Raw genomic sequence first — 7855 nt, 5'->3', positions numbered from 1 at the left:
CACCAGAAAGTTTCCTAGCTAATAATTGCTGCCAAATGTGTTCATAGAATTATATAATTGTAGAGTTGGAAGTGTTCCCAAGGGTCATTTAGTCCATCCCCTTGCATAGTTAAGAGAGTCCCTGACAGATGACCCTCCAGCCTCTGCCTAAAAATGTTCCTTGAGGGAGAGTCCACCCCTTCCAGCTTGACTATGTACTCAGGAAGAGCACCTGCTCTTCCTGAAGATCTAGACAGGTTCTAGGTTGCACACACATTTTTCTTCTATTGTGCGATCTTCACACAGGGATATTGTCTTTGGGAATCCACACTATGGAAAACGAGAGAGGCAGGCAGGCAGGGCAGTGATTTGACAAATTGTCTCCAATAGATTTCCACTTCTCAGTGGATGTGTTACTGGAAACTGGTGGGGGAAAACAAACAGCCTGCATTGCTTCAAGAGCATTGCCGGCCAAAAGACATCAGAGTGGCCACCACCATTTCTTTCCATAAAGGACATGGACTAATGGGGGGGCTGACAAACGGGGAAGTTGTATTGTAAGGACATTTTCTCTCTTTTTGACCTCCAGCCCTTGTGCTTAAAGGTTAAAGATATGTGTAAAAGCAGCAAGAATAGTCTCAAAATTACATGATTGCCTCAAGATATCCAACTAATATAGGACTAGTAAATAGTATCGTCTATGTATTTTGTGTTATTACGTAGGAATGTTGAATAACTATGTCTGCTAATTATGTATTACTCCCACAGAGGGGGGACCCAATTTTGTGTATAATTGTTATTATGTTTAATGTATAGTGCATACCTATGAACAGTAGAAGTGGGACGTTGGTGGCGCTGTGGTCTCAACCACCGAGCCTCTTGGGCTTGCCGATTGGAAGGTCGGCGGTTCGAATCCCCATGATGGAGTGAGCTCCCATTGCTCTGTCCCAGCTGCTGCCAACCTAGCAGTTTGAAAGCATGCCAGTTCCTCCGGTACCGCTCCGGCGGGAAAATAGGTACCGCTCCGGCGGGAAGGTTAATGGCGTTTCTGTGCGTTCCTCTGGTTCACCAGAAGCGGCTTTGTCATGCTGGCTACATGACCCGGAAAAACTGTCTGTGGACAAACGTCAGCTCCCTCGGCCTATAGAGATGAGCGCGCAACCCCAGAGTCATCCGCGACTGGACCTAACGGTCAGGGGTCCTTTAGCTTTGCCTTTTTATGAACAGTAGAAGGGTTTGGCTTACACCCCAATGGCATGGAGGATTCTCATGCACTTCATGCTTTCTAATAGATCAGGCTATTGTGTAGTTCAAAATTTAGATTAGATCAATTTATGACCACATTTCCTCATCCCACCTCTTCAGTGTGCAAACCTCCTCTACCCATTTTTAAATTGTTTTAATTTGTTTTACCATGGAGAAGCTTCAGGATCCAGGAAAGACCAGATAACAGGAAGGGTATATGTTTTGATTTAGCAGGAATGATCCCATATAGAGTTAAATTGACTAATTTAGACAACTGCCCTTTTTAGAATGGTTTTTAACAGGTTGGTTTGAGGGGTTGAGAACCATGGGGCTAGGGGGCTCCGCTAGGGGTGCCACGGAAGATGGCCAACAATACCATCTCTCCAGCTCCCACAAGGTAATTTAGAGGCTGAGATGGGAGTAATCAGCCTCCCAAATTCTTCCCGGTGAAAGGGAAGATGCAGTCTCATCCGCAGCTGCCCACAAACCACCCCCAAGCTCGTAAAGAAGGAGGGGGTGGGGACACTGGATGGAAAGCCCTCGAGGGAGTTCGGATCTCCTGGACGCTGTCTCTGTGAGCGCTTCAAGTTTCATTTCTTAAGATAAAGATTGGATTTAAGAATTTTGGACATGCTTTGGGCGAAGAAAAGGTAGTTAATCTGCCAACTACAGCCACTGAGGTGTCAAGAATGATGGGAGGAAGAAAGATAACATCAAAGAATAACATCTAAACCGGTATGTTGCAACGGAACGGAAAGGGGGGGGTAAAACTTTTTCTTTTTCTACTATGATAATACCTAACAAGCCCCTCCCCCCGAAGAACCGTCTACATTTACTTATAGCAAGTGAGATCGGAAAATATAAACTGTGTGGAAATAATAATATTAACTAAAGCCTTTGTTCTTTGAAATACTTGGAAGAAGATAAAACACTCTCCTGTGATGCACCTTTAACCAGGATCCGCCATTATGAGACAGACTGAGTTGCAGAGATTAATAGTCATAGGGGGAGGCAAGCTCTTACTTTGTTATTATATCTGTATTTCAAGTCCGATTTGGCAAACCTCCTCTGGAAAGACTAATGTTTGGTGCAACCTGTCTGAGAAAATTAATGAGCAAACGCCTAGATTTTATTTCATCGGAATTGAGAAAAGATGGCGTCTGCCACCAGAGAAGGACTTTTGGATTGATTCGACATAAACACCAGCATGTGAGGACATACTGCAAATAAAAGACTTACCAGCTGAAGGGGAAAAAAGGAGAGTCACACAGAGTTCACACAGAAGCATATTATTGCTCATTTCAGCTCGCCTGTGGAAACAACTCAGAGGCTATGAAAGAAAGAAGGATAACAGCAGGAACATTAAAAAAGGAACTATTGGACACTCAAAGCAGTAGAAACGTAAGATGATTGGACCCCGCTGAACTTGAAGCATGGAAAGCCCCAACAAAAATTTATAAATTAGCAAAATATTTGGACTTTATGATTTGTATTTGCATAATTTGGAATATTTAATGTGATTTGATTGGATTGTTAAAATGGAAAACTTAATAAAAATTATTATTTAAAAAAAAAAGAACCATGGGGCTATATAAATTCTAACTGGGCTCAGTTCTAATTGGACAAGTGTATCCCAAGTGCAATTAGCTTTCTTTGGTTCCTTTAATAGCAATTGTGCAACACACTACTTGAGCCCAGGACCAAAGCCAAAGTATAACCCCATGGATGGTCCAGATGGGGCATTTCTCTCCAGGGAATGTTGCCACCTTGCTACGTGAGATACTCCTTAAGGTCCATCACTGCAAGCCCTAACCAGGGATGCATTATGACGGGTTGTTGCTGTGAGTATGCTGAACGTACAAGGGCCAGGAGGCTAACTTTGACATCTGAGAACACAAAAAAGGCAGCAACAAAACAAACTGCATTTGCCAATCATTTTTGGACCTTCCTGCTGAGTGAAAAAGAACACTACTGAGAAAATGTTTCACCCAAGTAATTGAGTAAAAGAACGCAATGTGTTTTGTGTTTTTAATGTGATATCCCATGTCCACCTATGCGCACTGCTTCACTTGTGAATAGCCTTAGGAGGTCTGACATGCAAGTTTCTTCAGGTTAACACAAAAGCATCCATTTACAAAACATGGTTATTATTTGTGGGGCAAATTTTTTTAGTACAAATTATACCCCCAGGAGGGGGATTGTTATAGGAATTCTAAGGTCTCACATATATATAAATGAAATGTTCATAAATGTACAAGGCAAACGGATATGTAAGTATATAAACCATGTTTCTGAAATACTACAGGAGAGCAATCCTGAAGCCATTTTGACTCTTCCAGTGACCTCAAATATTCTCTGCAGTGAGGAAGGAAATGGGAAAAATCTTCCCATTGTCTCTTTGCTCACAAATCCTGTCTTAAGGGTGTATTGTGCATGAATAGGGTGTATTGTGCATGAATAGGGTGAGCCTGTGGCATGGATTCAGGAACTAAGTATTTAGCATCTCAAAAGGAATGGCCAGGCTGCCCAGGTAAACCAATCAAGTGACCATTATCAGTATCCTGCTAGACAGGATTTCTGCTGTAGACCGCCCTTTCTGTGATGTACGTATGATGTTGGGGGGGGGTCTTGAGCTACAGGGTAAAATGGTAAAGGTACCCCTGCCCGTACGGGCCAGTCGTGTCCGACTCTAGGGTTGTGCGCTCATCTCACTTAAGAGGCCGGGAGCCAGCGCTGTCCGAAGACACTTCCGGGTCACGTGGCCAGCGTGACGAAGCTGCTCTGGCGAGCCAGCACCAGTGCAGCACACGGAAACGCCGTTTACCTTCCCGCTATAAAGCGGTCCCTATTTATCTACTTGCACTTAGGGGTGCTTTCGAACTGCTAGGTGGGCAGGAGCTGGGACCGAAAGACGGGAGCGCACCCCGCCACGGGGATTCGAACCGCCGACCATACGATCGGCAAGTCCTAGGCACTGAGGTTTTACCCACAGCGCCACCCCTACAGGGTAGGCAATTGCAAAAGTCTATATAAGAGCTGACCTTGAGCCAGACATCCTGGAGAGTGAAATCAAATGGGCCTTAGAAAGCACTGCTAATAACAAGGCCAGTGGAAGTGATGGTATTCCAGCTGAACTATTTAAAATTTTAAATGATGATGCTGTTAAGGTGCTACACTCAATATGCCAGCAAGTTTGGAAAACTCAGCAGTGGCCAGAGGATTGGAGAAGATCAGTCTACATCCCAATCCCAAAGAAGGGCAGTTCCAAAGAATGCACCAACTACCGCACAATTGCACTCATTTCACATGCTAGCAAGGTTATGCTTAAAATTCTACAAGGAAGGCTTAAGCAGTATGTGGACTGAGAACTCCCAGAAGTGCAAGCTGGATTTCGAAGGGGCAGAGGAACCAGAGACCAAATTGCAAACATGCGCTGGATTATGGAGAAAGCTAGAGAGTTCCAGAAAGACATCTACTTCTGCTTCATTGACTATGCAAAAGCCTTTGACAGTGTCAACCACAGAAAACTATGGCAAGTTCTTAAAGAAATGGGAGTGCCTGATCACCTCATCTGTCTCCTGAGAAATCTCTATGTGGGACAAGAAGCTACAGTTAGAACTGGATATGGAACAACTGATTGGTTCAAAATTGGGAAAAGAGTACAACAAGGCTGTATATTGTCTCCCTGCTTATTTAACTTATATGCCGGAAGAAATAGCAACAACCTCAGATATGCAGATGACACAACCTTGATGGCAGAAAGTGAGGAGGAATTAAAGAACCTTTTATTGAGGGTGAAAGAGGCGAGCACAAAATATGGTCTGAAGCTCAACATCAAAAAACGAAGGTCATGGCCACTGGGCCCATCACCTCCTCGCAAATACCGTATTTTTCGCCCCATAGGACGCACCGCCCCATAGGACGCACCAAGTTTTTTGGGGGGGAAATAAAGAAAAAAAATTATTCCCCCCCCCCGGTGCTTGTGGGGCCAGCAGCGGGGAGAAGCGCTCTTCTCCCCGCCGCCTGCCTGCAGACCAGGTCCGGGGACAGCGGGAAGACGCACTGCGCCTCCCAGCTGTCCCCAGAGCTTGCGGGGCAGGCAGCGGGGAGAAGCCCCATAGGACACACCAACTTTTTTGGGGGGGAAATAAAGAAAAAAAATTATTTCCCCCCTAGGTGCATGTGGGGCCGGCAGCGGGGAGAAGCGCTCTTCTCCCCGCCGCCCGCCTGCAGACCAGGTCCGGGGACAGCGGGAAGACACGCTGCGCCTCCCAGCTGTCCCCGGAGCTTGCAGGGCTGGCGGCGGGGAGAAGCGCTCTTCTCCCCGCCGCCCGCCTCCAGACCAGGTCCGGGGACAGCGGGAAGATGCGCTGCGCCTCCCAGCTGTCCCCGGAGATTGCGGGGCAGGCAGCGGGGAGAAGCGCTCTTCTCCCCACCGCCCTCCTGCAGACCAGGTCCGGGGACAGCGGGAAGACGCGCTGCGCCTCCCCGCTGTCCCCGGAGCTTGCGGGGCTGGCGGCGGGGAGAAGCACGCGTCTCCCCGTCAGCCTCCAAACCACATTGGGAGACAGCGGGATGGCGGTGTTCCGCCTTCCCGATGTCCCCCGACCTTGTGGGGCTGGCGCTGCGGCTCTCCTGAAGCCTGGAGAGCGAGAGGGGTTGGTGCGCACCGACCCCTCTCGCTCTCCAGGCTTCAGTGAAAGCCTGCATTCGCGCCATAGGACGCACACACATTTCCCCTTCATTTTTGGAGGGGGGAAAGTGCGTCCTATAGGGCGAAAAATACGGTAGAAGGGGAAGAAATGGAGGCAGTGAGAGATTTTACTTTCTTGGGCTCCATGATCACGGCAGATGGTGACAGCAGCCACGAAATTAAAAGACGCCTGCTTCTGGGGAGAAAAGCAATGACAAACCTAGACAGCATCTTAAAAAGTAGAGACATCACCTTGCCAACAAAGGTCCGTATAGTAAAAGCTATGGTTTTCCCAGTAGTGATGTATGGAAGTGAGAGCTGGACCATAAAGAAGGCTGATCGTTGAAGAATTGATGCTTTTGAATTATGGTGCTGGAGGAGACTCTTGAGAGTCCCATGGACTGCAAGAAGATCAAACGTATCCATTCTTCAGGAAATCAGCCCTGAGTGCTCACTGGAAGGACAGATTGTGAAGCTGAGGCTCCAATACTTTGGCCACCTCATGAGAAGAGAAGACTCCCTGGAAAAGACCCTGATGTTGGGAAAGATGAAGGGCGCAAGGAGAAGGGGACGACGGAGGACGAGATGGCTGGACAGTGTTCTCGAAGCTACCAGCATGAGTTTGACCAAACTGCAGGAGGCAGTGGAAGACAGAAGTGCCTGGCGTGCTCTGGTCCATGGGGTCACGAAGAGTCGGACACGACTAAACGACTAAACAATAACAATATAAGAGCTTGTGCACCATTGTTCTGGGTTCCTCTCCTTCCTCGCTGGGTGGGAGGGGATGGAGGACCCTGTTGCAACAGTTTAATAAAGGTCATGCTCACTAGCTGCTTTGCTTCTCAATATTCTCGTACCAATAGAGAACCTACATAAGGACTCTCTCTGTATGGGCACTTGGATACCCCATAAGGGATAAAGGAGCAGAAATTTTCTTATAACAAGAGGGACAACATTTCCCCAGCCCTACCCAAAATGAAGAGTTGCTGATGACCCCCTTGGAGGGAACCACTCCTGGAGCCCCCGTCTGAGCCAAGACTAGAGCCTCCTCCGTGAGAAAGTGGGACCCCCACTCAAATACCTCTGCCCAGCCAGACCCTATGGCTCACAGTCCCCCCCCCTGCACAGCAGCCTCCCTCTCAATGCTCCGCTGGGCCTCCGTGCCAATAACCAAGCCGGCTCCAAATGGCTTCTGGTAGCTTTTGAGCATGATCAAATATTAATCTCACAAAATGGAGGGGGGGGAGAACAGGGGGAACACGCCGGCAGAGCCATCAAGGATTCATGCGCCCACTGCCAGCACATGGCAGCACATCATGGACAGGATCACACTTCAAAACGACCTTGACAGATTAGAGAACTGGGCCAAAACAAACAAGATGAATTTTAACAGGGAGAAATGTAAAGTATTGCACTTGGGCAAAAAAAATGAGAGGCACAAATACAAGATGGGTGACACCTGGGTTGAGAGCACTACATGTGAAAAGGATCTAGGAGTCTTGGTTGACCACAAACTTGACATGAGCCAACAGTGTGACGCGGCAGCTAAAAAAGCCAATGCAATTCTGGGCTGCATCAATAGGAGTATAGCATCTAGATCAAGGGAAGTAATAGTGCCACTGTATTCTCCTCTGGTCAGACCTCACCTGGAGTACTGTGTCCAGTTCTGGGCACCACAGTTCAAGAAGGACACTGACAAACTGGAACGTGTCCAGAGGAGGGCAACCAAAATGGTCAAAGGCCTGGAAACGATGCCTTATGAGGAACGGCTAAGGGAGCTGGGCATGTTTAGCCTGGAGAAGAGGAGGTTAAGGGGTTATATGATAGCCATGTTCAAATATATAAAAGGATGTCACATAGAGGAGGGAGAAAGGTTGTTTTCTGCTGCTCCAGAGAAGCGGACACGGAGCAATGGATCCAAACTACAAGAAAGAAGAT

Source organism: Podarcis raffonei, chromosome 16, assembly GCF_027172205.1.
Source record: "Podarcis raffonei isolate rPodRaf1 chromosome 16, rPodRaf1.pri, whole genome shotgun sequence".
In the NCBI taxonomy this organism is placed as follows: Eukaryota; Metazoa; Chordata; class Lepidosauria; order Squamata; family Lacertidae; genus Podarcis; species Podarcis raffonei.
The sequence above is the reverse complement of the archived record's forward strand: the minus strand, read 5'-3'. Positions refer to the sequence as shown.